This window comes from Adiantum capillus-veneris, chromosome 7 (genome assembly GCF_014529385.1).
Source record: "Adiantum capillus-veneris isolate H3 chromosome 7, ASM1452938v2, whole genome shotgun sequence".
NCBI classification, from domain to species: Eukaryota; Viridiplantae; Streptophyta; class Polypodiopsida; order Polypodiales; family Pteridaceae; genus Adiantum; species Adiantum capillus-veneris.
The window spans coordinates 115,443,651-115,454,699 of NC_140937.1; positions in this window are offsets into that span (position 1 = coordinate 115,443,651).

Genomic DNA, 11,049 nt, shown 5'->3' on the forward strand with positions numbered 1-11,049 from the left:
ATATCTTTTGCTTCTGCTCCTTTTGATTCTTTGAGGAGAAACTTTTGTGTTCTCTGAATCATCAGAGGAATTGTGTTTCTTTTTCTTTGCCTGGGCTCTAGTGATTACCTTGATTGGAACAATCGGTTCGCTCTCTGATGAGCTAGTAGGGATTACTTGGACTACGTTGACTACAGTTTTTCCCTTGTTCAAAGGATTCTTAGGACAATCTTCTGGAAAGTGTCCTCCCTTTTTGCAACATTGTATGCAATAGACTTTAATCGGTTTGCGGTTTTTGTCAGGCTCTAGACATTCGTTCTTCCAATGGTCATCAGCACCACAATTACGAAAGTTTCCTGTTCTAGGCTTCATCATGGGTCTTCCCATAGGAGGTCTGATACCTTGATTAGCTACATAATACATTGGTGCCAGCTCTGGTGGAGCATAAGTCATGGTTTCCTCCATTGGTGGTGGGTGTGGACTATACCAATCTCCCTCTACCATTATAGTAGATGGATTAGGCTCTGCATAGGGTGTAATAGGCACTAATGCTTGTTCATCTATGACTACTTCTGAGTGCATGTACTTTACAGGCACCACATTATGTCCTGGATAAGGAGGTTGTTGTCCCAACACAGGTTGAGGTCTCTCCGTACCCATTGGTGGTCTTTGAACTTGAGCCATATTAGGCTGATATCTGTATATGGGTTGTCCTTGTGGCCTCATAGGCACGTACTGAACATTCCCATCATACTTTGGTCTAAAGTAGCACTCGTGGGTCTCGTGGTTGGTCCATTTATCCTCGATTGCACACCATTTTTGTGGCCTAATTGGTTGTCCTTGTGGGGATATCCCCTGTCCTGGTCCTCTCATAGGTGCTTTTTGCATATTGTTCATTATGTCATTCATCCTTTTTAGCATATCTTCTATGGTTGAGAGTGGTGCCGCAGCTGCCGTTCCCACTTGTGATGGCTTTGTGGATGCAGTCTTCTCGCTTTGGTTATCCTTAGGGACATCCTCTTCATTAAAGATCTCACAATTGTCTCCTAGGTCGATAGCATCAGACACACACGCCTCTAGGGTTGTATGCTTTTTACTATAGAGTATAGCATGAAGTTCTTTGTTTAGCAGTCCCTCCAGAAACAATGAAACAAGTCGCTCCTCTGCAAGTATCTCCATCTATGGGCATCTGGCAATGTATTGTTTCATTGGAGTTGCACAATCCCTAACAGACTCACCATGTTTCTGTTTGAAGCTGTAGATTTGAGCTACCGTATTATGTTTAATCCCCATTTTAGAACAAGAAGCTACAAATCCTTGAGCTAATGTATTCAAATCCATGATTGATCTTGGTGGAATGTTTTGGAACCATGTCAAATCTTTTCCTTCTAATGTCATTCCAAACCCTTCGAATTGAGTATGGAAATCGAATATACGTTCCGCTCTTAGCACTTGCTTGAAGCTTGCTAAGTGGTCATATGGATCCCCTGATCCACTGTATTTTCTAACCCATTTTTGGAAATCAGCTAGCCTGACACGTCTATTTGGTTCAACTCCAAGTCTTCTAGGAGTTGGTCCTGTTCCAAGTCCTTCAAACTATCGGAAATAGTGACTCATGTAACCCTGGGCTGGCCTTAGTGTCACCCGTTTTTCTCCGTGATGAGGTGGTTTCTGGTTTCTTCACATTACACTCAGATGATCGCTCATGATGTTTGTCTCTTAGAGTGGTTTATGTTCCTTGATCCAATATCCAATCCCGTATGGAATACCCCTGGTATTTGGTTTGTTCTACCTCCTCAGGAGTCATCATAACACAGTTGTTGTTATAACAATCCCTAAACAAGTAAGTTGGTAGATCCACAGATCCCTTATCTTTGATTTTGAAGATATAATTGATCTTCATAGCCGTTAATTGTCCTGGTCTAGCATGAGAAGTCCACAAAAGATATTTTATGTTTCTATCTTCCCAACAATAGACTCCGATCCTAGGATTATCCGTACTAAGCCGTTTCAAAGGCTTCAAGTCTACTTGATCGTATCCCTCGAATTCCAAAGTGGGTGGTCCTTTTTTTGCCGACATATCCAGGATTATAGTGTTTACTTATAATCCCCATTTGTCTATCACGTCAGGATTTTCAACCTGTACATATTGAGTTCCGTTTCGATCCATGTACATTTTTCCTTGCTTGTTGGCCCTAACTTCTTCTTCGAACTCAATACCATGATCATCAATGCGAATAGCATACTCTTCGTTAGGATCCAAGTAAACATGGGCTCCATGACGATTAGTCTTGTAAAAAGAGAGTATTTGCTTGTAGTGCATTGTCATTCTGGTTTCCGAGTGAGTCGAGTAAGAAGACATTTCGGATGTTGAATCTAAAAAAGTGTGCGAGACTTCTACAGGAATTGTGTGCAAGGAATTGCCTTGATTTACGCTTTCTTCAGTGGATACTCTACTGGTGTTTTCTCCAAATAGGCCTTGATTTCCTATTATACGACCGGATCTAAGGTTGATATAGACTTATGAAGCCCTGGATAGAGTACTCACCTTAGATTGACTTGGAGTCAATTTCCCCTTGACTCAATTGCAACTTTCTGTCAAGCCACTGATTCCTCGTCTGGAACTTGATTCATGTACAAAATTTGTCAAATTAGCTATTTTTCTATACGGACAGTAGAGCTCTTGAGAACTCCAGTGATTGGTCTCTGTATTTCACTTCAATTTGTGCTATGGAAGTCGAAATTTTGACTTTTAGATTCATCTTAGCAAAATCAAAGGCTTAATCTGCAATCTGTAAACTAAGTGTATTTGTACCAATTGAACCCAAAATTTCCCAGTGGCCTTATTTTATGTTGGTCTAGCATTGTATAAGCCCAAAAGTCAAATTTGAAGTCTTTGGATAGCAGAAGTAAATAATCGCGATTATTTACTTTTGTCACTTTTTTGCACTTTCTGGATGGGTTTGGCAAGTATACAACTTGTTAATTAAAGCCCTTTGGGCAAGTTTCAATAAGTTTGGACAAAATTTGATCAAGTTTACCATTGTTCCGTGTCCGCAGACTCTGATTTCGAGAATTTGGCTTTAAGTCTCACTTTTGTGGTCCAAATTTCACCAAAATTGATTTGTGGGGTCCAATTGATGTGCTTGACCTTGTGGTATACTCAAATTTGCAAAATCACCAAGTTTTGAAGCAAATGTAAATAATCGCGATTATTTACTTTTGACAATTTTTTGCAAATTTTTGTCCCAACTTTGACTTTAGTGATCCAAATCTTACCCAATTTGGTTTGTGGACTTATTACAACATGGTAAAGCTAGTGGTATGCCAACTTGGTCAAAAAAGTTCAAAAACTGGGCAGATGTAAATAATCGCGATTATTTACTTTTGTCAAATTTTTGAAAGTTTTCGGTCAACTGAGCATATACACATGTTTATCACACCAATATAAGCCTATGAATCAATTTTTACCAAGTTTGGATAAATTTTTCCTCTATTCACACTCAAGATTCAAAAAGTCAGTACAAACTTTAGTTTCCACCCAGTTTTTTCCCAGTTTAGTGATCCAAATCGCTTGGGCCTTTACAAAAGTTGTTTGTACACATGCAATGAGTCAATGGTATGAGCCTTGGCCAAATTAGAGCAAAAAGTTAATAATCGCGATTATTAACTTGAGGCTTGAAATGAGCACTTTTTTGAAATTTTCTCAAGGACAGTCCTTTTATGATGTGTTTTAAGCCTATGAATCAAGTCAAAATTTAGTTTGGCCTACAAAGTCAAGAAAAAGTAAATGATCTGAGTTTTGATCAACTTCTTGAAATTTTTACCTTGAAGTGTCCTTGAGCTTACCCACTGGTTCAGAAAACTCTTAGGCTTACTCCCCAGTTCGATTGAGTGAATTCGAGTCCTCGTGCTATTTCTAGCCATAGACCTAAAATTCTGCAACCTTACATCACAAATCACATTTGATTCTTTCAGAGAGAGCAATGCTATGAAATCCACCTCGGATCCTACTTACCCTACTCCTAGTTTCTCATGCAATGGGGTTGTGAAAAGTGTCCACAAACACTCGTTTTCTTGTGGCTTTTATGTTTTTCAGAGTCTTGATCTTAACACTTGTTTTGTCTACCAATCATTCTCCAAATCCTAATCTAAATCTACAATCCTACAATCCTAAAGGTACTCAGAAAGTACGATTACTTCCAAGCTACCTCTACACAACAAAAGACGACAATCTTAAGCTATGTGGTTTCTAAAAGAGAGTTTTGAACTCTAAGCGAACCTAGAGGAAGTTAAAGGACAATTACACAAGACGCTCGTGTTTTTCCCTAAGCGTGTCTAACCTCACCATCCTATCTTATTGCAATATTAGCGAGAATCACGATTAATTTGTCAAACCATGGGACAAAGCTGACTCAACTAGTGCATAGAGGCTACAAGAGGTTGTCAATCTCTTGGAAAACAACTAACAACTTGCATCTAACTCAGGCTACACTCAAGTGACTGAAATCACCAAAAGTCAATTGCTCATCGGCAACCAAATCACATCCGTTACAGCATCAAATGACATCCAAACGTAACGAAACTTCCAGGACAAGTTTATAAGATCTAAGAACACATGCCTATGGCCTCAAACCCCACTTTAGGTCAAGTTCCAAAATCGCAATTATTAACAGCAGTGGATTTCTAACCTAGTCATTTTCGACCCAAAATGCATCTAAATGCTTAGCAATGATGCCCCAATACCCCGCCTATGCTTATTTTTTTATTTGAACATTTAAATTCCTATTTATGATGAAATTAGGTCGCGGGTCGGCGATGCCAAAAGCTACAAAATACTATGAATGGCTTACGTCAATGCGTAGAGCTCTTACCTGCGGACGGGTTGCAATGCAACAAACGCATTCGCAATGTGACAACCGGGGAGGGAGTAGGAAGCGTGAGAAGGAGATAAGTGAGCGTCGTTAGCTCACGTTGTGTATTTCTTATCCAAAAACTTATAAAAAACTTACAAAAATTGGCTTTTATACCTTAGCCAAGGTTTTTGGGTGGTCAAAAGTAATAATCTGGAGTTTTATCAAAGTTGAGAATTGAATGGCTGATACAATCTGGAAGCTTGTAGCCCCGGCTCATTAATTACAAGGTTTATCAAGAAAACAGGAGTTACAATATTCCCGATTTATCAAAATAATAATTTTTTTCACAAGGAGAACTCCGAAAAATGGTGTCCACGTTAGCTTGTTGCTAACATTCATTAATTAGGGGTTGCTGAAAAAGATGTCATGCTTGGCAATGCCTTGGTTGACATGTTTGCTAAATGTGGTACACCTTGGAGAGCACCAAAATTCTTAAAAGCATTCCCATCCGGAGTGTGGCCTCTTGGAATGCATTGATTGCAAGATTTTCCCCATAGGGGCATGCCAAAAAGATCTAGTCTATTTTTAGCAAATGCAAAGCGTTGGCCTCACTCCTGATTAAACGATTTGCTCCACAATGGCAGCACTAGAAAGCTCTAGGCTGCTTTCAGCAGATGTGAAGTAGGGGCTCTTGGAGAAAGATGTCATGCTTGGCCGTGTTTTGATTGATATGTATGCTAGATGGGATGCCCCAAAGATTGTGAGTTTGTCTATGTGTGTGTTTGAGCCTATGGATGGACTATACAGCGGATTCATCCTACCTATAGACCATGAACATCAAAAGCAGTGTAAGTAATGGTAGGCATGATAGCAAATGTGAATGTGACAGTTGACATGTCGTAAAAGTTGTGGAAGAGATGTCGATGTCAGAATATATACTACTGGGAAGGTGGTGAAACAATGTAAGGAAGGTCAGATTGCGCTTCGATGCAGACAACCAATACCAAAGGTACAATTATATTCCAAATTTTGATTTCCTTTATGTGATCTCAAAACTACTTAGATTACATCATATACACATTAGAGGAATGAGTTCAAATCATTTTTATTGAAAAGATTGCAGATGAAGGTGACAAGAATTGAAGAATTTTTGTTCTACCCAACAAAGGGACACATGGATAATACACCATCACATGGAAATGTGGAATGATACTTGTCTTTATAAAACATCGGTAATGAGTTCTTTCTTGTACAATTGTAATATTTTTACAATAAAAAAGTCCCTCCAACACGGAAGAAGAAGCATAAGTCCCCCTTCAATAATGGAGGGGATAAAAGTGATGGGGGAAGGGCACATTCCCTACGGTATTATTATAAATGTGTAGAATGGTGCCAACTCCACACCATACATATGTATGTTTTTTTTCTTTTGGCACAAGCATCACAATGTATGAAATGCATCTCTCTCCATCTTTATTATAATGTGTAAATTTATGCCTTCATACATATTTTAATGTCAAATCTCATTTGTGATGCGAGGTCATAGAGCTTTTGGCAAAAATTTTGAGGAGATATGCTATGGAGCCATCATCACAATCTATACCATGCGGTAAAATCCACACCACTGCCACTTTTTTACTTCTTACCATATAACAATGAAGCAATCAAGGCAAACTAGTTTTCTTGTTATATAGTAACTTGTAATGCATGCTAGAAAAAATTTAACAAAATGGCTGTTTGAAGACATTACATGGAGAATTTTTCAAAGGGTGACGTCATTTAGGTATTTTAGAAATATCTCTTTAGAACTCATGGTATCATTAAAAAGTTATGCTAAAGTGCTTATAAATGCATCACTAAATTGTGACCGTCAAATACGAGCTACAACCACATCTACATGGATTAATTTTTATGTAATCTAACCATCGAATTTTGTGTGTGTGTGTGTGTGTGTGTGTGTGTGTGTGTGTGTGTGTGTGTGTGTGTGTGTGTGTGAGAGAGAGAGAGAGAGAGAGAGAGAGAGAGACTTTATGTGCAGAGACCCACAATTTTGAGCTTGGAGTGTGTATATCTCTTTCAATGTCCTCCTAAAGTTAAGCTCCTAAGGTTAAGGGCCTATAATCTCACAAACTAATGGACATTGAAAGAGAGAGAGCGAGAGAGAGAGAGAGAGAGAGAGAGAGAGAGAGAGCGTTAAGTCTTTGCACGCACTCCATGCTCATTGCCATTGCCCTCAAGCCATGCCCTCTACTTTTGGTGATCCTCTTGAGTAGTCTACCCATAGTATTGTGCCACATATGCTACTTCTACACCCTCTTGGCTAGTCTACTTAGAAGCTAGCCTATCCAAACGCTCGATCCCATGGCTGATGACCATGCCTCATGCACAAATGTGCCCACCTTTTGGGCACCAAGTCAATGGCCTCATTAAGGGTGACGACCATGCCATCTTCATCAAACTCTTGACTTGTCAATTTTCTCGTCAATAATATTAGTGAAGGCAAAACAAGCATTTGTGGCTTGTTAAAGTTTCAAGTCCAACATATATGTCTAAGGTGGAAAGGACGGTCTAGTAATGTTGGCATGGATACATGATGGCATGAAGGACTAGCATCATGTTTTGACATCACTTTGGATGGTCAAAATCATCTAAATAATCATATCTATCCGTGGAAAGAGTCTACAGTGATTACCAAGCAGTTAGGTAGTAAAGTACCAAAAATATCTAAAAGTCAAGAGAAACTTCCGGAGGTCTAGAAGGAAAATTTGTAGGGGTGATTTCAGCCACCTGCAATCAAGATCTTGTGGAGCAATACAAACAAAAGTTGATTTACCCAATATAGAATACAATCTAGTTGGAGGTTTTATCCTAGTTCCTCTCCTACCATTTTTGGTGAAGGAACCAATTTGGTTGCTTGCAGAGCAACACACTGCAGAAAAGGGCATGCATACCAACTTGGGAACTACCTACCAAGAGATATAGCCAAGATCTCATCATAAATCTACTTACCAAAGGAATCCCCAAAACTCACTTGGAGGATTCATCTACAACATGTATAAAGAGTGCAACTAAGATGGTTGTAATTGTCCCTTTGTACACAATTTGTACCTAGGAGTATCCTAGTGGTTAGATCCTAGTATTGATGCCTAGTCCCAAGATGATATTGGGCTAGAGAAAGTATTCCACTACACTCCTAGTAGTGAGCTTAGCAAGGTTGTGAAGTGATGATACAGGGAAGCACACTCACACCTAAGTATAGAGAAAGAGAGAGGTAATAAGAGAGTAGAGAGAGCATACAGCTGAGAGACATTGTGAGGCACTCAAAAATCTTGTATAGAGTGTTGTAGCTAGGAAACACACTACTGTACTTAGGTCTATAGCCTTATCATTAGGTTTGGGGATCAGCCCATTAGTCTCTCTCTCAATCCTACTATTGTGTATGTGGGTGGTTTACAATACCTTCTTTTGTACTTACAGCTTGGAAGTGCCAAATTATATGTTTGGTGCTAGCAGCTTTGTGTTAAAGAAATTATGATGAGTTTGTTGCAATACCACGTTTGGTGGTTTGTAGCACAAGTTTTGGTACTCAAGCGTACCAACATTGTACCTAGAGTGGATTAATTATGAACAAAGTTATTCCTCTCACTATACCATTGTCTCTCTTATACATATGATTACATATTGGTTCTCCTCTCTCATATATCTTGGCACAAAGATCCACCGTACACAATCCCTCACTGTTGGGAATTGTGGGCTTTGTCCTATGATGGTGTGTATCTCCTCTATCCTAGTAGGATGCATATGTGGCACAAAACCATGTAGTAGCATGTGGAAAAGGTACCTAAGGGTGTGGGTACCCATGGGGGTCATTACTAGAGGGTGTGGACTCACCTAGAGTTAGTTAATGAACCCCTAAAGTGGCTTGAAAGGTCACCCACGAGTTTGCAACTTGTATGGGCTGATTTTGAAGCCTTGTATGACATCATCAATGATCCCAGATGAGATGCCTTAGCCAGCTCTATATAATGAGACCTTTGTACACACTTTATGTTGAATCAATTAATCCAATTTATGTTGAATCATTTAATCCAATTTTTGCCTACACTCTACTCTATCTCCATTGCATATTCAAGTGTTGTAATTAGCTTTGCCATTGGCATGTTAACACCATGAATGCGTCTCTCCCTAATCCACCTTAATCCAACAAGTGATATGAGAGCTTTGGCAAGATTATCATTCTCTCTTAGCTAATTGCGCCTCTTACTAAGCAAGCTCTAGCCTACCCATATGTGGGTATGTCCTTGGTAGACCCAAGAGGCCACTACCCTCCATGGATTAGGCAGGCTTGATTAGGGAGCATTAGTTTTTCCATTAGCTTGCAAAAAATTTTCATTAGCTTGAAATTAGAAAATGCATTAGAGAATCACCTCTATGCTTGATTGGAAGCAATGTCCTTCTTTGGTTTTCCAACAATTGATTCAATTCCCCTCTAATAAGCTCTCCAATTGAGCACTCACATTTGTAGTTAGGTTGCAACAATTAGTGCCAATTTTGTGCATTGTTAACCCTTCAATCATTTTTTCTCCTTTCTTATTATTAGGGGACATTCCGCGTGTGGAAATAGTTCTATCCAATTACTCTCTGACGAGCCTTCAAGCTCCCCAATCGGACATTGTGTCCCCTATTATCGAGCTCTTAGTCAATCTCTTACAATTAGGTGTGTGTGCTCATTTGTGTGTGTGTGTGTGTGTGTGTGTGTGTGTGTGTGTGTGTGTGTGTGTGTGTGTGTGTGTGTGTGTGTGTGTGTGTGTGTGTGTGTGTGTGTGTGTGCCCCTTCTAAAATGTGCATAAGACCTTATTTTTTGGGTGGACTCTAACAAGGAGGTGGTTTCCCACTTGGCTTAGCTCACTACACTTAAAATAGTGTGCGTGTGAGGCTTTGTGTTCAAATCCTAATTTTGAGATAGTGGCTCGTGAGCGGATCTCAATGCCGGCGGTAAACTGCATTACAGGACAATCCCCGTAGGCGGGCAAGCACACGCTGAGTTGTCGGCGGTAAACTGCATCACATGTAATGTACGGGTCCGCTTGGTGGTAGTTCACTCACAAACCGCTCAGACGCCAAACTGGAAATCAAAAAAGGCTTTTTGAAGTCCTAGGGGGTCCACAGGGCTGAGTTCCCGTGCAACACATTCTACCCCTTTTAAGGGGTGTTTCCCATGGGCAGGCCACCTCTTGAGAGGCTCTTAAGCCCCCCACCTAAGGGGGTGATCCCATGGCACTTCTAGCCCTGAGAAGAGAGGGATAATGTGTTCAAAAGGATCCAATTAAAAGCTCCACATGGAGCATTCAAAGGGGCTTTCCAAGATTCAACAAGGCTACTTCAAAGGAAATGTCAAAAAGCATTCAAAGGCAACTTTGAGCTTCTAGTCTGAAGAACATCAACGGCTTCTTCGAGCATACAAAACAAAGCTTCAAGCAATCTTTCTCTCTCACATTCTCATTCAAAACTTGTACTTTAAAGCTAGAATTCTTGCATTTATGGCACAACCTACTGCATTGTATGCCATAAGTATCATTACGGATCTCATCATGTGCATTTGTACGGAGTTTAGACATTGGCCTTGGCATAAAAACCAAGTGCTAAGACATCTACAAGGCAGAATGGGAGAGCAAAGGAGAAAGCTCATCTCAAGGGAAGGAGAATTAGCATCAATTTTTTTGTTTTGCATTCGTGTTACTTAGCTTTTCATTTTGCTTTTGAGCAAGCTACAAAATCAACCATGGCAGCAGAAGCAGCACCAAGATGGTGCGGGTAGCACAGTTAGAAGACAAATAAGTAGGAGGGGAGGAGGGCAAACAATAAACCTGTGGAGATGAAAGTTTTTGCAGACTCTTGGACTAGAGATGTGTATTGGACTTATGAATTGGAGTTGTTCTCTTGGATTAGAGTGTTTATCATTAGTTGTTTCTTGGATTCGAGATGGTCCTCTAGATTGGGGATGATGGTCAGTTTGGATTGGCATAGCTATTTTCTATTTTCATAGTCCAAACCCCAAGGGGAGGGTTGTTGGGAATTGTGGGCTTTGTCCTATGATGGTGTGTATCTCTTCTAACCTATTGGGATGAATTTGTGGCACAAAACCATGTGCTAGCATGTGAAAAAGGTACCTAAGTGTGTGGGTACCCATGGGGGTCATTGCTAGAGGGTGTG